At 56.0% G+C, this 25,671-nt stretch overlaps 1 protein-coding gene across 6 annotated transcripts in view; it reads right to left on the reverse strand.

The window, feature by feature from the left end:
• ZNF469 (zinc finger protein 469) overlaps positions 1–25,671 on the reverse strand; it is a 209,318-nt gene that overhangs the window by 24,061 nt on the left and 159,586 nt on the right. Inside the window, exon 3 of one of the 6 annotated variants that reach the window (XM_069793302.1) lies at positions 9,648–9,831. The exons of the other annotated variants lie outside the window; for them this stretch is intronic. The gene's annotated coding sequence lies outside the window, so the exon portion shown is untranslated. The remainder of the gene's footprint in view (positions 1–9,647; positions 9,832–25,671) is intronic. 6 annotated transcript variants of the gene reach the window in all.

Here is a 25,671-nt window from a genome sequence, read left to right on the forward strand (position 1 = left end):
GGCTGACTTGCAATTTATGGAGATTTCCTGCAGAGGGAAGCAAAGGTGTCTGCAAGCAGCCGCCCAGCGCGGTGCCAACTTTGGACAGGGGGTTCAGGGAGGAGAAGGCTGGCGATGGTGAGACCCAGCGATGCTGTTCCAGCAGCCACCTTCTCCCAAATAATCTTTGGCTGCGATTTCAGGGCTTGTGGTAGGAGATGCTCCACGGAACACCAATTCCTGTCGGCTCACGCAGCGGGAAGGTGTTGGTAAAAATGGTGGTTTCTCTTTTCACCGAAAAAAGTGCCTTTTTGCACCAGGGAATCTGTGGGATTTGATGGGGACCCAAGCAGGGACAGCCCTGGAGAAGGGGCTCAGGTCCCCAAAACGCAGCCCGGGCCAGGCACCAGCGCCTCGCCGGTTCACAGGCTGTTTGCCCTCCCCAGCAGACATTCCTCGTGAGTCTCCCAAATGCAAAACATTCAGAAAATGCTCTGAATACAAATGCTTGCTTGGTGGGGGATGGATCTGATTACACCCAGGGCACAGGGGGGAGCAGCCCCATGCAGGACTTTGCTGGAAAACACCCTGCAGAGTGCACAAGACCCCGAGACCACGTCCACTGCAAGGTTTGCTTTAACCCCAGACTCTCCCTGCAAAAGCCCCACTGCTTGGCTTGGCTAGTAGAAAACAAACAAGATGTTGAGCTAAATGCAAAGGCTGGCCAGGACATGACTCGTACTGACACGTCTCTCACCGGGACAGGCAGATTTGGCGGGTCCCTGGTCAAGTTGTGGCCAGGGTGACCCACGGGTGCTGTCTGTGTCCCCTGGCACACAGAACTCCGCTGGTGATGGGATGCTCTGGGCTACGTGGACATGCTTTGGGTGCCACCTGCCCTGAGGACCCAAGGCACTTGATGCCTTGGAGGGCTTCGAGCAGCAAGCTGGGATCACGTACCCATGCCCAGATGCCCGGGTGAGAGGCACATCACAGACCAAATCGGATCACAGGGGCTTGCAGCCCGACCTCTGCAAGCACGGTGTGCACTGCCCATCTCCCAGCACACCTTCCCTCTGCCAACCCAAACATGCCGTCCCGGGGCACTGGGATCTCCGACTGCAATGCCGTGGGTATTCCCCCTCATCCAGCTCCCACGAGCTGGCACCACCGGCTTGCATCATCTGTGATCTCACACACGCACCGGTGACATCCCTGCAAAATCCCTGCCGCTCTCAGGAGCGATGCCGGCTCCGTCCCCTCCCGCGGGAGCCCCGGTGCTCGCAGCCGGTGTCGTGCAGCCATCCTCAGCTGCCTGTGACCTGCAGCTATGGCACAGATGCTGCTGCAAAACCCTCACGGCCGCATCTCTGCCCATCGCTGCCGGAGCACAGGGACCCCACCAGCCCCTGCAGAAGAGGGGATTTTAATACCATTTAATTTACTGCCTATATTTACTCCTTTCTGTAAGTAATGTCCTCTGCTTGGCCACAGAAAAACCAACCAGGAGCAGATCCTTGCTACCCAGCCCTTGGTTTATGGCCGCTCCAGAACATTACCCCGTTGCTCGGCTAGTGGCACGCGTCAGCGCCGTGCCATCCTCCCCACGCCAAAGGGGAAGCAGACGGCTCGTGGGCTGGGGGGAAGAGGAGCACCTGCGACGAGGGAATCACATCCCAGAGAGCAGGGAAGGCAGTTTGGGAATTTTGGGGTTTCCCCTCCTTGAGGCTCCCTCTCCCACCTGTGGGGCTGGGATGCACCCGTGGGTACCGCATCACCACGGGGAGCTGCACCCATGGGAGGTGGGAGCGGGGCTGTTGTGATTTTGGCTGAGAATGACCCGGTTTGGCTTCCTCCGGCTAGGGCTGCTGCCTGAAGCCAAGCTTGCCATCCCCTTCAGCACCTTGCACGGTGTTTCCCTGGGATTCGTGGCCCGCGGGAGGCAGGAGGGATGTGCCACATCGGAAACCGCAGCTTGAGGTCGGGCGTTTAGGAAAGGGCTCGATTCTCAGGCTCCAGCATCACCGCAGCTCCTCGCCAGGACAGTCCCTGAGCTCTGTCTTGTCTGAGCTACAAAACACACTGGCTGCCCCAGTGGCATAGGCATGGTGGGATCATTGCATTTCAGGCAATGGGACCCCGAAAAATAAGCTGCCCTGATGCAGCCCCTTCCCGTCCCAGCTGGCTGCGGACGCCGGCGCTGAGAGATGCTCTCTGTTCTCAACAGGAGCAGAAATGCTCAGGGCCAAGAAAAACGTGCGGAGCTATAAAAAGGCTGGTGAACAGAAGGACATTCATGGCGAACTTCAATCAGCCGCTTCGTAAAGATGCCGGTGGCGGTCGGGAGGGTTACACGGTCCCGGCAGCCGCAGCCGGTGAGCAGCGGACGGCTGCCAGCCTCGGGCAGCACTGGGAACAGCGAGCAGCTTGGTCCTCCTCTGCCTGCCAACGTGATGCGGACGTGTCAAACACCAGCGACACAAAAGTGGGATGGATTTGCACGCCTTGCTGCTGCATCCCTGGTTTGCGGGGTGAGGAGGAGCTGGACCAAAATCTATCTGCGTTTTCCGCCGTCTCTCCTGGAGGGTGACGGCAGCCCGTGGCTGTGGAGATCCTCCCGCGCCGTGAAATATCAAAGCCGGGCGGCCGCTCGGGTCAGGTTTGTTTGCAGGTGCCGAACACGAGTCTGGCACATGCCTGAAACTTCAAAGGGCAAGTAATGAAAAGCATTTTGCCGATGGGTTTCCAGGCACACGCAGCCCTTCCTGCTGGTCCAGCTGCTGGGTGGCAGATGTGGGGACACATCCCTGTGCCCCAGCCGTGGCAGGAGAGGGCATGAGCCAGGCGATACCAAGGTGGAGAAAATCCACCCAGAGGCTCCGTGCTATTTCTTCTGCTTCTTTTTTTCTTTTCTTTTTCACCAGGCACCATCCATGAGCGAGCGCGGCCAAATAATGCCAATATTCATCGCCCAGACAAGCCCAGGCTCTGTTTGCTCGGGAGGCATGTTTTCTCCAGAGACACACTGAGCGACAAAATCCCCTTCCTCACGCCGGTGTATTTTTCTTTCATCAGTCAAAAAAATTAGCAGAGGATATTTCAGAGGGTTGAAGAATTGCATCCTGCAAGTATTTTCCTTTTGCTGGTGCTGCATGAGGTGGAAAAGCACTCGGGGTCCAAGCCCATCCCTGCTGCGTCGGTCTGGGTACCGGTCTGGGACAACATCCCTCCTTAGCATGTGCTTGCAAGATGCAAAGCGAGGACTGGGAATTTCCCTTCTGCTTCAGGATATGGTTTTCAGGCAGAGCAGGGAGATTTTAAGATGTTGTCTCAGGGACACCATGTCTGAGGAAAGGATGCTGCTGCCCTTCCCACAGGGAAAATGCAGATGCAGCCACTCCTGGGGCTGAATCCCAGCCGTGAGGGTGATGCTGCAAGCAGAAAGTGGCTGGAAAGCACAGAAATGGGCTGGGGATCTGGCCATTGCCCCTGGCCCAGGGCGGGCAGCATCGCTGTGGACCAGGCTCCATGCTGTCCCGTGCGTCTCATCCCTTTCCTCAACTTCGGCCACTGAAGGAGGAATGAAAAAGAACGACCTCCCCTGCCCCCAACCCTCTGGGAGTCTGGAAAAAAATGTGTATTTTTATATCCTGGCTGGAAAACCGAATTCTTCCAAACAGTGACAATTAAAAAAAATAAATAAATCTTGCTTCTGAAAAACGGGTGAAACCCACTCATTACTGGTTTCTCTCCAGACCCCAGTGACAGGCAGATGCGGGTAGGAGAGGGCAGGGGGTCGGGGCATCACTCTCCATCTGACGGGCCATGCTTATCCCGGGATTACTTTTCCTCCCTGCAGAAAGCATCCCAGACAATACCTAATGCTGTGGACACCGGAAACTATTTATTTCCCTCAGCTATTTAGCAACGACCAAACCAGTGCTAATGCAATATTACTAAACCCCGCATACTTTTACAGTGAATTCACAGACCAAGAGGTTTTTTTTTTCCTTCACCTGGAGATTTAATGCTGCTGGGAGCGGGCAGGAGATATTTGCAGGGGAAAGCCGGGTGGGATATTCATGCCAGCGTGGGGATGGGGCTGCGGAGCAAATAACTTCACGCATCTCTCATCTGCCCCACTCCTTCTTCCTCTGTTTTCCAGCAAAACGTTGCAACTAATAATTTTCACACATGGTGCGAGAGCTGCCGTAAAGTGGCTGCTTATTTCATTAACAGCTGCCGGCTGCTATCGGGTTTAGGAAAAGGGGGTGTTGGAGAAGGGCCGCCCGCACCCCGCGGGGTATCGCTTTACCCCGCCGCTTCCTGCCCAGGTGAACCCACACAAACCCGCCTGTGTGATGGAAAACATTCAGGACCTGAGACACATTTCCAACCGAAAACACAGACTGCGATTCAGCTTCCCTCCCCTGCCTTCCAAGACGTCCTCCTTTTAACACAGAAAGTGGCATTTATCTCGGGATTCCTCAAACCCACAGTATAAACAAATATATGTATATAAAAAAAAAAATTACATATAGGTCTGGGAGTCTGCCTGCGCCCCGCTGCCCATCTCCTTGGGGCAGGCAGCGCTGCCTGCAATGCATTTGCCCTCCCGGGGTGGTCGGTGCCCCTCGTGTGCCTGGGGATGCTGGGGGATGCTCCCAAAACAAACCACCCCGTGCAAGCAACCCTACAATAACAAGCCGGTGCTGAGATCAGCCAGAGGGAAATGGGTTCACTGTCCCGGGTCCTCCCAAAAAAGAGCGGAGCTGGGGAGACGGAGACACAGCGGGAAGACAACTCCCTCGCACCCGCGTCTGCTCCCGGTACGTCCCAGCATCCTGACACCCAGCCTGCCTTCCCCCGAGCCACCCTTTAATCTTCCTCGCCGCGTGTTTCTAAACTGAGAGTTACAATGATCTACCAGAGCAAGGCTTTGGTTTGTTGTTTTTTTTTAAAGCTGCTTTGCAAAAACACATTCTAAAGAGGAAAATGCGCTGCCTGCCTCTGCCCCAGGATAGGGCCAGCAAGCACGGCGGGGGCTGCAGGGGAGGCGAGGACTTTGCCCGTCGTGCCTCACCAGGGCCAAGCCCAGGCACAGCTTGGGGGTTACTTTTCCCTTTCATCGGATGCCAGGTTTCAGCCCAGGATTTATACGGTCAAATCCAAAATCCCTGGAAGGCAGGGCTTGGCGCGGTGGGAACACAGATGCTGCCTTTACCCCGCTGCTGTAATTATGCCACCAAACTTAGAAAGCAGCGGAAGAGCCGTATGTAGCGCTACAATTAGGAGGCTGTTTAATTGCAGTGCAATCACGTATTGTTTTCTTCTCCCCGGCTCCAGTCGCCAACAACCAGCTGAGCATCAGGAGCCACACTGCAAACCCAGGCACGCCGGCTCCCCGGTGCTCCCTGCTCGTGCATCCTCTGAGCATCGCTGCTGCGGTGATGCATGTGGCCAGACGGCTCTGGGGACAACCGGCTTGGAACCCCAAAGGGGACCCATCACAGATGTACGGCCACGTTGGGTCAAGAGCAGCAGGCAGACCTGGCTGGAGCATCCAAGCGGGGAAGGAGCCACCAAAATACATATCTGCTTGATGAAAGATGCTTTCTTCCAGCAACAGACGTCGTTCCCCTCTCTCTGGGACTCCCCTTCTCCTGCCCAAGGCACATGGGCTGGCCTCGGGAGCAGCCAGGAATGATTTCTCCCTGTCAGCCTGGAGATTTAAATGGATATATGCGTGGGAACCAGCAGCAGCAATGGAGACAACATGGGAGAGCAGCTGATTTATATCGTGCTGCCCCTGCAAACACTGTGCATAAATCTGCTGCTTTTCAAGGCAAAGCGTGAATCAGAATAGCTCAGCTCGACTTCGCTTTATCTCCTCGCTGCATGACTCATCCTCGGAGCGTCAAGTTGGGTTTCCTACGGAAAAGTGACGGATGTACACGACCAACAGACTGGCTTTGCATCGGGGATTTCACGGTGCCCGGCAGGAACGGTGCCACCACCAACTCCATCGTTGTATATGAAGAAAACGAGGATCCAAGAGGAAAAACCCAGTTGTTCCCAGTCTGACACAGGCAGGCGCACACCGGTTTGGGCAGAGCCAACTCGGGTCCCCTGCTCTTGCCTGCAGATGTTGTCACATGCCCGAAGTTTAAGCTGGAGCAAAGCCCCCCGAGATGCTCACCAGCCCCAAGGTTGCAAGAAGCTTCCACGGATTTATCCAGCTGTGGCACCAGGAGGAGGGATGTGCGGGGAGACCCAGAGCACATCCCCGGTGTCAGCAGCCTGGATGGGGCTACACGACCCAGACAGAGGTGGAAAACATGAGCAGGAAAACATTCTGCAGGATGGCTCTAGGTTTAGAGCACTGCCGAAAGGAGGGATGATAATACTCAAATATCAGGTTTAAAGCATTCTGAAAGTGGGAGCAGGTCTGGGGAGAAAGATGGAGGGAGCTTCGTGTTCCCACCAGGGCTGGGGTCTCCTCCAAGCCTCTCCCCAGCTGTCCTCGGGCAAGGCCCTTTAAAATGGACAGGCATGGTGACTTCACATTTTATCGTTTCAATCCTAGAAGCACATATAATGTTTAGCAGTTGGCAAACAGGGCCGGGCAGCCTCCCGTCGCAAAGACTGAGATACCCAACAACGCTGCGAGTCCTCTCCGCGGCGGTGGCAGGGGCTTTGCCGGAGGAGCCGGACACATCTCCTGCACCGTGCAGGAAGGCAGCTTCTTCTGTTTTCACAGCTGATGTCAGGTCTGGAGAGGCTGCCGCGGAGCTATGCTGGCGAGGAAACGCGGCAGAGGGTCGGCCGGCAGCTGCGGCCGTCGCTGCCTGCACCTGGGCTCGTCTCCGACCCGCGCTGATGGGGAGGCTCCGGGATCTGCGGCACGGCGGGATGCAGAGGATGCTTTCCAGGGATAAGCTGCCGCTCCGAAGTCCTTGCTGAGCTCTGCGTGCTCAGGAGGAACGGCAGCATTGCTGGGTGATGCTCTAGCAAGATACCAACATGGAGAGCCACCGATGTTTTGCAAAGCACTTCAGAAGCTGCCTGCACTTTCGCTCGCTGGAAGGCGCTGGGGGAGCATAGAGGACCGGCCAGACCCCGGTCTCGTCACCGTGATGTCCTCAGTCCTCCTTTCCCTGGGCTGTGTTGCACGCACAGCCTGCGAGGGAGGTTACTCGGAGGTGGGGATGGAGAGTATGCGGCGGGGAGCCTGGGTGCAGCCGGCAGCGTGGACGTGGCGAGAGCTGCATGGACGGCCACGAAGGGAGAGATGTCCCAGGGATGTGCAACCACCCTGGGCCCTGTGGCAGCAAGGATGCTGCTCAGGGAAAAAAATTGGCTCTGGAGAAAGGCCAGAGAACCTCTTCCCTTCCGACCTTTAACGATCCGCTCTCAGTAAAGTCATGGGCAAAAGGAAATATATATATATATATATATATATATATATATATATAAGCAGACTGTCTGGGTTTCCCTTCGTTGCACCCTGCTGTTGAATGTTTCCCAGAAGGGTGCGGAGAGCTCAGCCAAGCCCAACACACGCCTGTCCCCAGCAGCCAGTGTCACAGTGCAACGGCCATCGGCTTGTCCCCCTCTGCAAAAACAACAGGCGAAGAAAGAACACTTTTGTTTCTTCCTCCTCTATTGACACAGCTGGGAGGGCTGGAGCCGGGGGAGGTTCCTCCTCCGGAGGGCCAAGAGCCTCCGCACACTCACTTTGTAGCTCAGGCGGTGCTGGAAGAGGCAAAGCTCCTTCGCCCACCTCACACGGGCTTGCTGGGCGCAGCCAGAGCATCCCTCAGCCTGTGCTGGGATCCCGAATGAGGTGGCAATGGGGAAAGACGTGACCCCAGCAGCTCCTGGTGGGTCCCATTATATCTGGGAGCCCCGGGAAGGACCGTTCTTGGGATGACGGTGATGTGCAACCCCAAAGCCGCGGCTGCCGGTGCCATGCTGTGCAAACCGAGTCCAGCCAAGCCACCGATCGCTCTTCCTATACCTGTCCCCAGCCAAGCCAGGGATGCTCCTATAATCCCAGGGGATTTGCACTGGGTGCCGTGCTGAGCTTTCTGCACGAACAACCCACTGGCCTTCGCCTTCCCCTTCCCCGCAGCATCTTCCCGGCTCAGTCGGACACGGCACGATGCCGGCACAGACGGGTCCAGTGGCCAAGCCGGTGTGTGCCCACTGGCTCAGCTGGCTCCTCGGCCAGCCCAGTGTCACTCTGCTTTTAACATGAAGGCACCGATCCCTCCTCTCCCTTCAGTTTCTGCTGAAGAATTTACCGCGCTGGCTTTAGCAGACATCCAGTGCAGCTATTCTATTGCCATTTATTCTAAGCTCCCCACTCAGTGCTGTAACGACACGGGAAAGAGATTACTTAATAAACCGTAGAGAGGAGCTATACGTTTCCCCATAAATAAACCCTTAGGTGTTGCGCATGTTTGCAAAGTGCCACGATTAGCTGGGATTTCAGGAAGAATCCGGTTCAATCTCTTAGGGCAGAACGTGCCCTCCAAGCCAAACTCGGGGCCTCGTCCAGTCAACATTTAAAAGCATGAAGCATCCTGCTTCACAGCCCCCCGCGAGCATCACCTCCAACCACCCCTCTCCCAGGATTTTGCCACTGACTTGCATGGAGCTGGGGCCGAATCCGGCTGCCCGGCCATTGCGTGATCGGTGGGTTTGCTCCTCTTTGCCTCTGGCCTCCGAGGCAAGAGACAAATGCAAAGCATTCCTTTATCTCCCTGCCTCTACCGAACGACAGGCAAAGCAATAAAATGCATTTTTTTATAGAGCTGTAAATTTAATTTCCTTTTAAACCATTTGCTTCCACTTATAACTCAATGGAAATCCTGCGCTGCTGGCAAAGCTGCAGCATCCCTGTCCTGCCATCAATGTATAGAAGCAGAGGGCTGCAGTTTTTGGAAGAGCTTAAAAGTTGATGGAAGGGAAGATGGGGTGGGGGAAGAGAGGAAAATTCTTAGGGCATTAAGGGCCTATTTTCCATCTTCCTTGTGAACCTTCCTCAAGGGAAGAGCTTGAGCTGCTTTATGGGGACACAATTAAAGCCATCTCTGTCTGCAGGACAAAAGTTCAACCCCAGACTTTGCTGCAAAGCCGACGACGCTGGTTGTGAGAGGGAGAAAAATGATGATTTTTCTGGCCTGAAAAACCGCACAAGGCTTTAGATTTGGTGCTAAGAAGCAAGAATAAGCAGCGTGGGCTCATGCTCATGTCCAGCATCCTTACACCATCAGGAAAGCAGAGGGAATTTTCCCAGCGAGCGAGGCAGTGGCACTGGGATCACCCACCCTCAGCACGGGAAATCAACCTTGGCACGAAGCGGTGGGCGGCGGGTGTTGGGTTGATCCTTCGGCGTGGACCCTTCCTTCGGCAGGACATCGATTAGGGCAGACCCCGCTGCTCGGCCACCCCTCCTCGGAGCTCCTCGTTAGTGTGTCCCTTGATGGGGCTGACGGGAAGCAAACGAAGAGCTGCTACGGCGCGACGGCCCCCACGCACCTCACCCAAGGCTGTGCGCATCCTCCACCAGCACCCGGAGCTGGCGCCGAGCCGCGGGCATGCTCTGGGCACCCGTTTTGTGTCTCCTGCCCAAAGAGGGTGGCCGCGTCCCCATCACCTACCTGGCACCTGAGGACTCCTCTGTCCTACTTGGGCTCCTCTCGAGCTCCAGACGTGCGGAGCTCCCTGGCGTGGCAAATCCCAAGAGCTGGAGAGGCCATTCCCACTTGTCCCAGGCAGATTCTCCTGTGCTCCTGCTTGTCCCGTGCCACTCGAAGGCGGCAGGCTGCTTACCGGGTGCTGGATCTGCGGGAGAAGGGAGCAACCCGGCTCAGCAGGGAACGACTGCACGGGGATGCTGGAGATGGGCTCCAAGCCACCGCTGCAGGGACATCATCCTGCCACCCCGGGGCTATCGAGTCCAAAGTACGGGAGCTCTTTTGGAAGAAGCTCTGATGGAGAAGCTGTTCTGGAAAGCCAGCGCAGGGACTTTGGAAGAGCCCCCCAGCCCGGCTGAGAGGGGGATGCTGCAGCAGGGTTTGTGGGGGGGGTCCCACCAAAGCTCCACGGTGCTGCCCCTGCCGAAGCCAGCACCCCAGAGGGGATGGCAAGGGGAAAGCGAGCACCCACGCGTGCTGCCGTCCCTCCTGCCTGCAGTCTGCCCTCCTCGCTGCCGGTGCTGCCAGGCTGGGTGCTCTGGCTGCCAAAACCCGAGAGGTGCCGCGTGCCAAGGGATGCAGGTCCCCTTCTCCCTACTCTTAGCTCTATTTTTTTATCCTGTTTTTTTAATTGAGTGATGAGGAATGAGGACCAAAAGGCTCAAGACAGATCCACGGGGGCCACTGCTGTCTCTGCCGCTGCCTGTACCAGACTTCATGTCCAAGTCCTCCTCTCCAGCCCATCACCTCCCCCAGGGATGCTCGCCAGGCTGGCACGGGCTCTCTGGCCACGCTTTGGGATACCTGCCCGCAGCCCAACACCCAGCACCCTCCTCGCCCCGTGCTGGGGGACGAGCTGCTTGCAAACACCTTCAAATCCCTCATCCCTGCTCTCCAAGCCTGCATAATTTCAGCGAATATTCAGGTTGTTCTGGGGGACAGAGACCCCCGTCCTGCTCTGTGCCTGTGCAGCATCCCAGAACGACATGCCCTGGACTGTCAAAAAATATAAGTGAATAAACAAGCAGTAACAGTTACACTTTAAACCCAGCTTAAGGCATTGCACGAATCAAGCTTGATTCATCCCCACATCCTAGGAGGTGGCCGCATGACCCACGGCTTATGGATGCTGCTCGTTAGCACCGTGGGACTCATTTGCAAACCCAGCTGAGCCCATCCACGTCCCTGTTAATCCACTACAGGTGAGCAGAGCTCCCAGTGCCAGCTGCTCGAGGCCGCTCCCATCCCGGAGTCTTTTGCTGCTGCTTTGGGAAAGCTTCGTGCTGTTGCTTCCAGCTGGATCCACAGCACCTCCGAAACAAGACATGAGGGTGCCTTTTTGGGGTGAAATTTTGGGAAGGCAGCTGCGGGAGCAAAGCAGAAAGGGGTTTTACAATGACCCAGATGATCGCAACCCTGAAAACATCATCCCATGCAGCTCCTCTGGAATCAGGATGTGACCCGTTTCCACCGCCCCAGGTCACAGCAGCAAGGCCAGATGTTCAAAACAGCAGCAGAGCACCCAAATCTTACTCAGGCCACAGTCCTGGCCTCCCTGAAGCATTAAATCTCCCCAAGCAGCTGCGAGCTATGTTCTCATTTCTTCTGCAAGCTCCCAGCCCAGGGTGCGAGTGGTCCCAGCTGAGCCCTTGGACATCCCTCGGTGGCCACAGTCCTCGGATCTGAAGTGGGGGCGATCTGTACCAAAGCTGCACCCGGTGCTGAAGGTTTAAAATCCCCAGAAGTTTAAAGTGTGATGTGAAGCCCACTTCAAAGAGCTGCAGCTTCCTACTTGATAACATCAGGACTCTGGATCAAAGGCTGCATCCTAGGAAGTCCAGCAAGGGAAGGAAAAATAAAATCGCTTCCTCTAGAGCATTCCTCGCTGCTGAAAATCAGCTGCTGGTTTAGGAAAGTCAGACCATCGTGTTAAAATTATAGATGATGCTGAAGAGTGCTTCTCTAAAGGCTTTACAGGGTTTGAAAGTGGTTTGCAGAGGGAAGGAGTGGCAGCAGTTCTCCGGTGCTGTTTAACCCAGTCTTGCCCATCAGGGTACATCCAGCTCAGGCTTGTGCAGGGATGTGGCTCCCAGTTTCTCCCATCCCGAAAGGGACAGGAGCGAAGGGGAAGGCTGCAAGGACAGCCCGGGATGGAGCAGGCAGCTGGGGACAGAGGGGCACTCAGCCATGCACGGGGACCCACGACCCAGCACGGGATGTCCCTGGCAGGTCTGGGGTTTGGGAGCATCCCATGCCCCTCGGTGCTTCTCGGCAGCTGGAGGCAGATATTCCTCTTTTTAAGGCTGCTTCTGTGCCAGCTACAGGCCGTGGGCTTTGCAATCCTCCCTGCTTTTAAGTGTTCCCAGTTGGCCGGTCCCTGCTGGGTTTGATATCAGCGCTCTGGTATGCCGGCGCTGGGATCTGGACTTTGCTGGAAGCCACCCCGGAGAACAGCCTCGTCTCATCCTCCAGCCCCGATAATAAGGTGAGAGCGAGCAAACCTCACCCAGCTGGGAGTTTTTTGCCCAGGGCACCGCACGAGGCTGGGCTCTCCGGGCTGGGGGATGCCCGAAAGCCATTGCCACATGCGGATGGAGAACAAGCTGTCACCCCGGGATGTCCTTGTCCCTGCTCGCCCGGAAGACGCAGCACGGGAGCTCTGCCCACGGCTCCTCCGAAAGCACTTGGTCCTGCATGGCTGCTGAGGGAAAGGGGCATGTTGTTGCCTCCTCTGTAGTTCTCACGTGGCCAGCCTGGCATTTCCAAATGAATTTTGCAGGACAGTGACCGTCTCGGTCCACTGGGAATCTCAAAGCCCCAAGAAATATCAGCAAAATGGCCATGTGCAATAAAAAGTCAAAGTCAACCAACACGAGAAGAAGCTATGGGCAGTGCTGGTGCCCTGAGTTGACTATGGGCAGAGGTTTTCCTCCTGGCTTTGCAAACACTGTCACTGAGAGTCAGGATAAAAGCAGACCACCCGTTTCATAAAGCTGGCTCTAACCACACCACCTTGAAACAATCCCATTTCACCCCCCCCCAGCAAAACCCCAAAGACCCTGCAAAAGCCTGCAAATGCCCCGAGCCCTGTGCCGTGGGGGTGGGCTTTGCACCAGCCGGATGGAGCAGACCCCCTGGCACCAGCAACCACGTGCAACTCCGGAGGCGTTTGGGATGCTCAGAGCCACCCTGTGCCACCCAACGCTGCCAAGAGCACAGAGAAAGGGTACGGAGGACAAATCCGGGGGGCAGATGTACCACGACAGCACGTGCCATGCGCACATACCATCAATCATTGCTGAAATCCCTCCTGCAAACCCATCCTTTCCTCTGCCTTAACATTCTGGGATGCATTTGCCAGATCCCCATCCCGAGCGCAGGCAGGGGCTGCAGCAGAGCCCGGACCCGGGTGGGCTAGAGCTCCTCCTCGCCCTCCTGCCCCTCATTTCGCATCCCACAGCACGCGGGGACAGCAGATCCTTTCTCTGCTCTCCACCTCCGCAATGATTAGTGCCTTTCAGGAATGGGTTTGGTGTTTTTTTTTTTTTTTTGGCGAGCCGGCCCCAGATGAATAGCTCTGGGCAGAAGCGAGCAGACAGCATCCCCTGTATTCCACCCTTCATATGAAAACCAGATGCCACGAGTACGGTTACAAATCAAAGCTGACAGGGGGACGAGAGGTTTACTTAGGAATTGAGAGAGGGCACGAAACCTTTCAAAGGGGGCTACCGTGCAGCCCCCCCAATGCACAAACACCAAATTGTACCAACCCTCCCGCCGCCCCGTGCCACAGAGCCTGAAAAATGCCGATAATCATCCCCTTTCGCGTTACTCACGCTTTCCATTGGCTTTTCCAGAAATGATAACTGGATAAGGAGCTGTTACCTAGGAAGCCTTTTATTTTTGTTAGTTTTAACTCATCGCTGCTTGCATTTCTACAGCGGGTTGGGATGGCGCAGGGCATGGCCGAGCCTGGAAGAAAAGCCTTGCTCAGAGGGCGAGGCGGTGGCAGCATCCTGACGGGTACCGCGCTCTAATGAACTGTCAGCTTGCAGAGGGAGAGCTGATGAAACAGCCGGGCTAATATTTAGTGACAGCTGTGATTTACTAATCCATCCGAGAAATAAATAGGAGCCATGTGGAATAAAAGCGGAGTTCAAGCCCGGCCCTCGCCGGGGCATTTGCAATGAAATAAAACGTCAGGTTTCATAAATGACCTTTTCATGTAAGTCCCCGGCGAGGCCTGGAAGGAAGCGGGGGGCGGCTGCCCAGGGAATCGCTTCAAAAGCTGCAAAGTCAGGAGGCTGGTGCTGGATGTGGCTGAGGCCATGGCGAGGTGGGACTGGGGCTGGGAGAAGCAGCACGGAGATGATCTCCAGCCTGCCCGGCCAGAGGACCGTACCCATCGGGGTGTGCATCTCCCACATCTGCAGCACGCATCGGGGTGTGCAGCTCCCATTTAACCCCGGAGCTGCGGAGAAAAAAATCCCAGTTTAGACCTGTCATGGGCAAACAGGGCTAAGACCTCGATTTCCAGTGCTGAGTAATGCTCGGATGTGCCGTTCCTGGCCTCGAGGTTTTATCCAGCCCCACCGAGAAGCCATCCCGGCCGGGATGCAGGGCTGCATTGAAATATTCTCTGCAAGCCAGGCCCTCGCGTGGCTGGTGCCACTGTCTCGGGGCTGCTCGTGCAAAGCGTGATGGCCTTTGATGCCACAAAATTTCCCGGCTCGCTCCTCCTGCAAGCCAAGGCTGCCGGCAGCAACACCCTGACAGCTGTGGGAGGGATGTTATATTGCAAAATCCGTCGGGATGCAGACCGGATCCACGCCGTGCAAGCCCTGTAGTCATCCCAAGGACCTTGCCATGAACTCGGGGTTGTGAAACTCTCCCCAGCCGACATTCCCATCCGGGGAGCTCCGTCTGTCCAGCTTGTGCATCTCTCTGGAAGGATTTCTCCCTACTGGAAAAAGAGATTTTTCAGAGCAACCTGCCTCTGCCTCCCGACAGCCCTCGCTGCCATCACAGCCCAGGAAACATTTCAGCTCGGGTAGTTGAAAGGATTGCTGCAAACAGTTGGCAGTGAAGATCGCTCGGACTGTGGAAGTGCTTTGGGATGAAAAGTATGTGATAAATTAAGATTACTACTCTTCCCTCTGATCAGCCAGTCACTGGTTTCCAGCACAGCGCTGGCCAGAAAAGTCTCACCGAGGGATTCTGGCCTCGCCCCGAGAGCTTGCGGTTGAATGAAAGCAGATATTTTACACCAGCGTCCAGAGTCTGCTTTGGGCTCTCGAAGTGACAGAGAATTCACCACAGCTTTCGTAATCTCTTCCAAAATTAATTATCCCCACTACTCAAAACCTTCCCGCTTGAATTGCTCAGCTTGCAGCTTCGGCAGCGGAGCCAGCGATGCCGCAGCGTGTGCGATGGGAGAGCCTCTGCCACCAGGTACCTTCTGTCCGGGATGGTATGTAGAACCGGATTCTCATATTTTTTGCACCAATACTGGACTTAAAGCTTAACCCTAAGCTCTCGGCAGCATCGCGCCCTGCTCCCTGGGAGCACCGTGACAAGCCCTGGGCTCATTGCTCCGGCTCATGTGCAACCTGGGTTCTCCACTGTTGGAGATTTGCTGTGGGTTACTGCTGCGCCAACCTGGATAGCATCTGCAGGCACCTGCAGCACTGCTTTACGCTGCTTCCAAATTAAAAAAAATAATCCTGAAGAGTGAAAAGCAGCGAGCTGAAGAAAGGGATCCCACCAGGATGCTCTGGGAAACACCCACCTTGCTCGCAATTCCTTGCTTGCAGTTGCCTTGCTTGCGATTCCTTGCTTGCGATTTGCCTTGCTTGCAGTTCCTTGCTCACAATTTGCCTTGCTCGCAATTCCTCGCTCGCAATTTGCCTTGCTCGCAATTCCTCGCTCATAATTCCTTGCTCGCAATTGCCTTAATTGCAATTCCTTGCTCGCAATTGCCTTGCTTGCAATTCCTTGCTTGCAATTCCTTGCTTGCAATTGAGGTGGAGGCAGGTGGAGGATGGCAGGAAAGGGGTTTCGGACTTCCAGCCAGAGGGTGACGAAGCATCGGGGCGAGAAGCAGTGCCTCTTGCGCGGCGTTGGGCAGGGACCTGGCATCGCTCCCTGGCATGCAGCATTGCTGCTGGAGCAGCCGGGGAACGCGAGGTCGGGATCGCAGCTCACCTGCTCTCGCCCTGAGCAGATATCAAGGCAACGAAAAGCCAGTGCTTAACCCCAACGCTCACACGGATAGCTAGAGCAGGTTTTCATTAAAAACTTTACCTCCCTGGGAGGAGATTAGCCAGCTGCAGTGTGTGCAGGTGAAATAGGGCTTGAATTTCTATAAATAATACACCAGATGCGCAACGCGGTGTGAGCTCTGCAAGGCCGTGATGGGTTGCTGCCTCTCGTTATGCCCGTGTCCCCATCGTGTGCTGAGCTGATGGAAAAGCAACATGTACGAGATCTGCCAGGCGCTGTACATGCACCCACTGCGCTGCCCTGCTGCCGCCCCGTCTCCTCCACTGTGGCACGATAAATGGCAATGAAATGCTTCCTTGGTCCGGAGGGAGAAGAGGCCACCGAAACATGTTCAGAAGGACTTTATATGAAATAGAACACTGGTCTTAGTGGAAATGCTATTGGGAAGCACAGCACTTGCTAAAGCTGCGGGGAGAATATTATGGAAAAAGGGTTTATTACCCCAAAATGCAGGTGTGAGCCACCAGAGCTAGTCCGTGATTAGTGTCAGCTGAGAAGGTGGACAAAAAAAAGCCCAAATTTTCCATTTCAAGAGCAATGCTCCACCACTAAATGTAGGTTTGGTTTTTTTTAAATTTCCAAGAGGATGCCAATGGGATGGATGAAACAGAGACCCTGCACACACAGATACTGGTGCTGGTTCCTCCGCCGGTAGCATCTCATGCCATGCTCGGCTGCGCTGCCCATCTCACCCCGCTCCCTGCACCCTTCGGAGAGAGCCAGCACCGCAGGATCACACCACCAAGGATGGGCTCGGCTCCGTGGCACGTCCCGGCGGCACGATGCCACGGTGTTGGGCAGTTTCGCCGGGGGGACTGTGGGAATCCTCCCTGTCACCGTCTCCCTCCCGCGCCTCTGAACGCCGGCCAAGGAAAACACCATTGTGTTGGGAGCAGACAAGGAGCCGGTGCCAGCCAGGTCCAAACAGCCGGCTCATTGTGTCCCTCCGGCTGCTGGCTTAGCTCGGGGTTAGGTCAGCCTAAGTGTGCAGCTTTTCACTTCGAGCCTTCATTAATGTATAGAGGAAATGAGAAACATTACACAGTAGGGCTGGTTTGCATGGAAGGCAAACGTGGAGAAGGAAAATAATCCTCCTTCCCCGACACGATGCTCCGGCAGCGAGCCATGACCCAAAATGGGAGCAGGGCTGCTGCGAAACGTGGGGATCGGCGGGATGGGAGCGATGCCACGGCTGTTGGTCTTGCCTGCAGCCAGTCCAGCTCCTTCCAGTCCATCCCCTCCCTCCAGCATCCCGTCCCCCAGGTTGCTGGGATGCACAGGCAGGGTTTGAGGGTGCTCCCACCCCAGCGTGCTCCTTCCCCTCCCCGTTATTAATCCGTTTGCTGAAGAACAGGCATCCCACAATCAGGCAATTAACCCAGCCCTTCTGGTGTGTCCTCCAGGGGCTTTTCCAGCTTCGGAGGGGTGGAAAGGGAGATCCGAGGTGTGGGCTGGGACGCCTGGACCGTGGCGGGCAAGGGCAGAGGGGATGGTTCCCAACAGGCTCCCCTTTCATCTCATGAATCCCCTGAAATGAGGTCGGTTTAGTTCGGCCACTCAGGGCTGTGTGAACTCCCCGAAACCTCCTCCAACAGCTTCGTAAGCTTTTCCAGCCCAGGCTGCCTCCTGGGTATTTCCTGCAGGTTTTACAAGGTCTTTTAGAGAGATAAGAGCGAGTGCATCCTCAGTATCCTCACGTCTCTCTCCTGCCAGGTTAGACACCAGGTTTTTAGTGAAACCCACGGTCTGGAGGTTTGAAGCACCCACCTCTCCCTGTTTCCGCTCTTGCAGCAGCACAGACTCTCCAGCGGCTGCTCCGAGGTGCCCAAATCCCCACTCTGGGTGGGAGCAGGTTGCCCTTGCACCCATCCAGCCTCGTCCAGGCAAACGCCTCCCAGCCCTCCTCGCTCTGCTCCATTCAGCATCCTTTTCCCATGCCCCTCAGCAGCCGGGACAGCCCGAGCCCCTCCACATGGATGCCTGCACCGGCTTCTCCCATTCCCCCCCATTCCCATCACCCCGGCAGGGTTAGGTGTGGGCACAGGGAGCCTGGTGTTTTCACATGCGTGTGAAGCACCACGCGTGTAACCGGCAGGCTGTCAATAAGCAGCATCGCTCTCTCCGGTCCAAGAACTTCCTGGGACCTTGTTTTGGTTTCAGCAAAGATAAAATGTCAACATTTTTAGGCACAGAGGGATGGCCGGATAGCCTGACCTGTCAACATCTAGAATGGAAAACATGCTCGTCAAGTACTTGGGATGAGGTTCTAATTACTCCCCACATACCAGCCTGCATAAATACAGCGGAGCAGTCCAAGAAAAGCACGCTTCCGACACGAATAGCTTTTCCCAGAGTTACATGCAGTCTCCTTTGCCCTGGGAGCCGGGTTTCATCTCCAGTAGGTAGCAATTTGCTTCTGCTGGGTTTGCAGGGCTTTATGGAAGAGCCCCAGCCCAGGCAGCATTTCTCCATGAAGGAAAGGAGCAGCACCCTCCGCAGTGATGGGAACGGCGATCAGGGACTCAGCCCGCGGTGGGAGCATCTGAACGGTGCTGGCGTGGTCCTGTGGGTCTTGGGGGCATCAGCCATGCCGATCCCAAAGCACCGGAGGATGCTGCAGGATGCTGACATCTCACCAGATCTCATCCACCCTGACTTTGCTTCTGAGAAAGCCGAACAGGGAAGAGACCTGATGCCTTGCTTCACGGCACAGGTCAAACTCCCTCATCTTCGTCAACAGCTTTCAGGCTCCCACATGCCCATGAGGCATCACAGGCGAAGAGATGCTACCCCAGAAAAATGCAACAAATTTGCTTGAAGCAAATCCTCATCTCCCGGCCCCAGGTCCTGGCTCCTCAGAGACATGGTTTCTACTTCCTTGCGGTAAGAAACACCTTCTTTAAAACTTCCACCTTGACTTTGGACAACCTGCCCTCTCGGGGCTGGCTCCGGGGAGGCAGCCCCTGCCTAAATCCCTGGCAGCAGCGGTCCCACGGGAAGAGTCCTGCCCGTGCTGCTGCTGAGGGAGGTCGGGGCAGGGACGAGGATGCTCCGAGCCAGGGCACGTCAGTGCTGCTGGGTAGATTTGTGTTTATCTCAGTTAATCGCCGTGAGAACTGGGCTCTCTTTGCTACAGACCTCCTCTTTCCCACTCTGTATATTATGATTTCTGTGTCGCCAACAGGCAAGGGAGAAAATAAACTCAGTCGACGCTTAGAAAAACACTCAGAGGGGCAAAACTCCTTGTTTTAGAGTCAAAAGACCCCAAACCATCAGCTCTGAGGACACTTGACCACAAGCAGGACCAAGGTGGGGCTGAAGGACCAGGACACTCCTCAGAAGCCAGACGAGTCCCAGCAGAGACTGGGATGGGGTGGGAGGACACCTGGATCTGAACCAGCACTGCCTCAGTTTCCTCTCCAGCCGTTTCCCTGCCATGGATATTCCAGTTACAACTTCCCAGATGATAAACCACTGCCTCCCGAATGGCACTTAAGGCCAGGAGGACGTCAGCTCAAGTGGGCACTTCCACGCCGTTCCCAAACACCCTCCAAGGGCTTTGCCTGGCAGCTTCAGCCTCGCCATCTCCCGATTTGCAGCACCCACGAAGTAAAGCCCAAGAGAAGGAAAAAGCAGAGCTGCAGCTTCATGCGACACACGGACCCTCTTTGGGAGGGTCTCGGGGGAGCGGCAGCAGTCGCAGGCAGCGGCGCTGCCTGGGCTGTTTGAAGCCCCACGTGGGGGACCTGCCCTCTGCAATCCATTTAGCACTTGGCACCGCTCAGAGGGCTATTTTTAAAAGGTATGCAACTGTCCCAGAAACCCAACTTTGAAGTGTGGTTCAAGGCTTTGTTGTTGTGAAAAGAAAGGGCTTTTTTACGTTTGTAATTAAATGCAAACACAAGCGAGTTATTGGACCGGAGCCGGCCAAGGCAGGTCAGCTCCGCTCTATCCACCAGGGCTGGATGTTGTCCCGCTCCAGTTTCACAGCACGCCCGATAGACCGCCGGCCTTCTCTCACCTCTGTAAAATGCTGTGGGTTGCTGTCAATTAGAAAAATTTGTTTCCTGGCCGCTGATAAGTACCAGGAGAGCACAGGGCTCCTTCCCATCCTCTGCAGCCCAGCGTTGGCGTTTGAAGATCATTCCCCCAGGCTAGGTGGGGTGGGCAGGGGACTCGGCTGAAGGCAACGCCAACCGTGATCCCCTGGCAGCGGCCACCACGGGCCCACCACGGGTGGGAGGGGAGGTCGCTCTGAACGCCCCATGTGCATCTCTGCTCCCAGCTTGCCTCCTCCTCCTCTTCCTCCGAAGATCCCAGGCTTTTCAGGGTCGGTGCTTTCGGGGGCAGGCGATGCCCAGTCCAGGGAGATCCTAGACCTGCCCAGAGAGGCAAAATACCAGCCAGCCGGTGCCAAAAGAACCTGGTAGCATTGCCCGAACACCTCCGGGCTGGCAGGAGATGTCTACGGGAGCAGTTTGCATCTCTTGGCTGCGCAGTTTCAGATGCGTCGGGCAGAGCCACAAAGCTGTTTTTCGCTTATCATCCCCCCGCGGCTGTACGGGACCACAGAGCAGCCTTTCCCCCTTGCAGGGCTACCGAGGGTCTCCAACTCTGAGTCTGCAGCCAGTCCTTCACCGGGGGAGTCCCGACCGCAACGGCGCGGTCCAGCTAAGAAGAAACATTAACGCACGGTGCAACGCCCGGAGAAACGTGGGGGTCCCCTTACACGTCCCTCCCAGGGAGGTATTTTGGAGGTGCTGCTGAGTGGGAAGCCCCGGGCCAGCACCCGGTGTTATTGCAGCCTGGTTTTAACCTGGGCTGGGGCGGGAGGGTGCTAATTAAACATGACAGCTTGACAGGAAGGGGCGTTAAATAATTCCTGCCACCCCGTTTGTCCGGGCAGCTCTGTGCGGCCACAGGGAGGGGGCAGGCGGTTCCCCTTAATTAAAAAGCAGCAGATCCAAACCAAAAATAGATCAGGTTCTTTTTTTTTTTGAAGGGGACACTGATGGTCGCCCGCGGCTGCATTTTTCACATGCCTTCTGAAGGAGATCTCTATCGATGCACGAGCTGGTTTGGGTCCTGCAGTTCACCGTGCATTGCACCCGGGGACTCGACCGTGCCCAGCTCCTTCCCGTGGGCTCCAGCAGCCCGTCCCAGGCACGGCGAGGGCACCGGGGCAGAGCTGGTGGGTAATGCAGGGATGGAGAAGACCTTGCCGGCGGGCAAAGCCATGAGAGGGGAAGGAGTCGGTGCCAGGCGGATTTCAGAGCGCTGCCTGGAAGGCGGGTGGGCAGGCAGCAAGGGTTGGCACGGGGGAAGCCGGGCTTGCAAGGAGGCCAAAACGCAGTGCAAATACCTGCCTGCCGCCCTGCCAGCGCCTGGCACTCATGTGCCACGCTCCCGACCCCGCTGCCCGCCAGGTCAGGAACAGGTGACCGTTAAACATGTTTAAAACCAAAGACTAAAAAAAAGCAGATTAAAAACCAAAAGAAAACACAGGGCACAGCACAAGCACCGGTCCTTGCCTGCTGGATTTCGTTCCTACGTTTGCAGGACCCCGGAGGAAGGAGGGATGTGCGTCCTCGCAAAGCAAAATGCACGCTCCTGAATCCTGCTGCACAGTGGAGAGGGCTGATGCCAGCGACTCTGCGAGCATGGGAATGGCGAGAAAGGGTCAGACCTCCGGCCGTTTTGTCTGTCCCCGTGTCTCTGAGAGCATCCCATAGTGAAGGATGGGGGGACAGTCCCAAGCCGGACTCTGCCCATGGGAATGCTGGCCCTGGTCATCATTAAACGCAGCTCTAAAGCTCCGGGTTGAATATTCCCTTCTGAACCAGAGTTGTGATAAACCTGGATGGTTTTCTTAGATATAAACACCTTGTACTTTTCTGAGATACGTCAAGTTCTTGGCTTCAGCCTCTTCCACCAGTGGCCTCGTCCACAGGCTCTTTACTCCAAGGTCTTTGAGGGCTATAAATAAGCAGAGACGCTGGATCCCAGTACCCTCCGGTGATGCTCCAAAGGGAGACGCCGGCTCTCGCACGCCTGATGGGTGTTATCCTGGAAAACTCAGGCCACGTGCAGGCAGGCAGGAGTGCCCCGGCTGCCTGGGGTGCACAGGGATAGTCCACACGAGACCCAAATCTTCCCTCCCAGCCGTCCCACCATCCCACACCGGCCGGCTTTCCCTGAATCCTGGCTCAAGTTCATCAAACCTGGGGTTGGATGTCACTTCTTCCAGCTCCTCCGGAATGCAGCGAGCCCGTGACAGGGCTGGCACAGGGATTCCTGGTGGCACAGGGGATGCTGCTAAATGGCTGGCGGACCCTTGCCCTTTGCTGGGCTGCGGTGTGGGTGCTTTAAAACAAGCAGCACCTCGGCAATGATAGCTGTAGGGGCTCCGGCCAGCCAGGAGTTGGGATCTGTAGGGGACCAGGCAAACCCCAAACAACTCCGCGGTGTCTCCCGGGGCACACGGCCATGATGCAGTTTCCTCCGCGCAGCGCACGGCGCCATCAATCTTCGCTTTTTTTGCCATAACGGAGAGGCGAGGGCAGGCTCAGTCTTCCCGGGAAGCCACATCCACGTGAGCGGGTGTTAAGTGACGAGGAACACCATCGGCCATCCCCTCCGTGAGTCATCCAGCTTCTCTTCCCCGGTCCTCTGCCCTTCGGCAGGAGGGAGAGGAGAGTCCCTTTCCATGCCAGAGCGGGAATTTAAACTGGGAAATCCTCTCGCTCGATCCCAAGCGGATGATGGAGAGACCCGAGGCTGGCACAAATGTGCCAAGACCACGCTCCCTTCAAGTTATTCCGTGGAAGCCCAACTCCGATTTCGCTTACGCACGTGTAAATGAGACCTAACCCCACCAGGGCCGATGCTGTTGCTCCCCGTCCGTCGGCAGATCTGGGTTGAGGAATTAAAAGCTGGATTGCAGCCTGAGGTGAGCTTCTGCAAAATGAATGCCCAGCAGTCAGGCGCAGATACCTTCAGGGGTTGATTCCCAGCTACATTAAGGCCCCTTTATGCTCCTCTAGCCATGTAAAGAGGTCTCTAAGTGAGTGTAAATTAAATTTAAGTTACTTTTGCTTCCTTTTTAAGGCCCCTTTATGCTTCCAGTGAGGGGTAAAGGAGCCTTAGTGTGACTGCGAGGCGGGCAGGCTTCCCTGCCAGGCGCAGGCAGGTGAGAGCCCCTCCTGTGCTGCCCGCACTTGCCCATAAAGCAGGCTCGGCGGCTTTACGGGGTGCCGGCTCCAGCCGTGCCGGCGCGGGGTGTGATGTGGGCCGCCTTCCCGGGGACAGCGGGTCTCTGGGCAAAGGCAAGTCAGCAGGAGCCACATCAAGACATCCCACGACCATGCACGGCCAAGGCCTCTTTTCCAAGGATGGGACAGACCGGGATGTGAATTTTCAATTCCCAGATTTTCTCTCCATATAGGTGAAGGTATTTCCCCATGTACCCTGGCTGACTTGCAACACAGGCAACTCTATTCCGCCAGGGAGCATTTTCCCTGCACCAGCCTGGTTAGGATGTCTCTCTCCAAAGCTGTTGGCTGGTGGTGGTGTGCAGCCAGTTCTCACGTTTATCCCCAAATATTAACTGCATTTTTACGGTGCCAAAAGCAATTCCTGCCATTACTGCTTGTACAACGTTTGCTGACCCCAAGAGCGGTGCGGTAGGGTACGGGACGGTACAGCACGGGTGTGATGTGCCGCGATGCCGGCACCTCGCCGCAAGCTAACCGCGTCCTCAACCTCTCCTCCCAGGCGCAAGGACCGCCGATACACCCCGACCTTCTGCACAGCCCCCCAAAAACTGCTCTTCGACCGTGGTTCCCGCGAGTCACCCACTACCGACTATGACAAATACGCTCATCCCGTCCCGAGGTCCGTCCGTCCCCACGGCATCTCTCCATCAGGGCACCTTGTGCAGGTGAACCCCCACCCCGGCGAGGTCCCGGCTGGAGGAATCGCCTCTCCCAAGCGCTCGGGTGCCAAAAATCTCCCTCCTTATGGGGTTGCCGGTTCGTTTTGCATTGCCAGGCCAGGGTTCCCAAAGCCGCTCAGCCCCGAAGGAGTTAACGGAGCAGAGCACGACTCAGATTCCTCCACCTAACCCTCCAAAGTCCCCGTATAACCAGACTTGGCACTTTGAGAAAGCTCCACAAATCCAGAGGCTAAAACGCGCTGCCTTCCGTTCGTCAAGAGAAGGCAAGTCCCAGCTAATTGAGGAAACAGCCTTCCCCCAGCCCCCTTCCAGGCTGCTTATTTATTTAGGGGCTTTTTTTTTCTCCTCTTTTTTCCTCTTTTTTTTTTTTGTTGTTTTTCTCAGAGCAAACATTAGGAAAAGAAAGTGCAAATTAATTTGGTGGGGCACGGTTGCAATTTATGATGCTCCCCAGCTGAGGAGGGCTATTAACCCCATCGGTGCCCGGTGCGGGTAGGTGCAGACACCCTGCTACCCCCGGGGGGATGCAGCATCCTCCCGGTCCCCCCCTCTGTGTCCCGTGGGGAGGTTTCACCATCGGCCACTGCCCCACTCCTCTGCTCCCCACGCAGGGAGAACGGAACGGGAGCAGGAAGGCAAAGGGAAACGTTAGCAGATGACTTTTCCCCCCTGAATCTTAGGGTTTTTTCCCTAAATCTTAGTTTTTTCCCTAAACCTCAGGGTGTTTTTTTCCCCTTTTTCCCTTGGCTTGCTGCTGCTGCAGCTTTCCCGAGTGTACATTATTTTTTGTTTTTATTTTTAAATTTTTCTTTTTTTTTTTTAACTCCCTCTGACTACTGCACACAATTCAGAGGAAAGCTGGGAAACCAAATTCTCAGCTCTCCAAAGCAGCAAATGGAAAGTCACTTAAAGGGACTTCTGCCTTAAAGCGACAGCAGCGCTTTTCTTCGGTGGCGAAGAAAAGGGGTTAACCCCCCCCCCCCCAAAAAAAAAAAACCCCACACCACCAACACCAAAAAAAGGCTCGGGCCACCCCAGGTGACAGCTCGCTCGCCACCCCGCTCCTCTGGTCGCCAGTGTCCCCCCCCTGCCCCGGGACCAGGGGGAGCGCTGCCGGGGGGATGCACATCCCGGGAGGTTTTTTTTTTGGGGGGGGAAGCAAATGGGTGGGGAGATGCCAGCACCCCACGATGTCCCTGCATGTCGGCGACCCTCTGCCACGCTCACGATACTCCCGGGGAGGGGAAGGGGGGGGTGTGTCCGTAAATCCACCCGGGAGCCAACAAGCACCGGCAGAAGGGTTAAGGGGGGGGGGGGAGAAAAAAAAAATTAAAAAAAAAAAAAGGAGGAGGAAAGGAAGGACCGACATCAAAGGCAACTTCTCTGCTCAGCAGATGAGCAGATCTATCCTCACTTCATATTTTTTGCAGCTGAAGTCGGGGGGTGGGGGATTAACTCTTTATCCCCCGGGGGGGGGTCACCCCGCCGGGGCAGAGGCGACACTTTCCCGGGAGAGGTGGGATCGTGACAGCCGATGACAGGAGAAAAGCGGAACCCGGTTCCCGGGAGCAGCCCCCAGCTGCAAACCGGGGGCACCTTTTGCTTTGGCGGGGGGGGGGAGAAATGGGATGGCACTGATTTTTCCTTTAAAGTTCCGGGAGGACACAAATAGCCCAAATACTTTGCAGCAAAGGAGCATCACTTTTTTTTTTTTTTTTAAACTCTGACAAACCTCGTTGAGTCATTGAATGA

Source organism: Haliaeetus albicilla, chromosome 10, assembly GCF_947461875.1.
Source record: "Haliaeetus albicilla chromosome 10, bHalAlb1.1, whole genome shotgun sequence".
NCBI lineage: Eukaryota > Metazoa > Chordata > Aves > Accipitriformes > Accipitridae > Haliaeetus > Haliaeetus albicilla.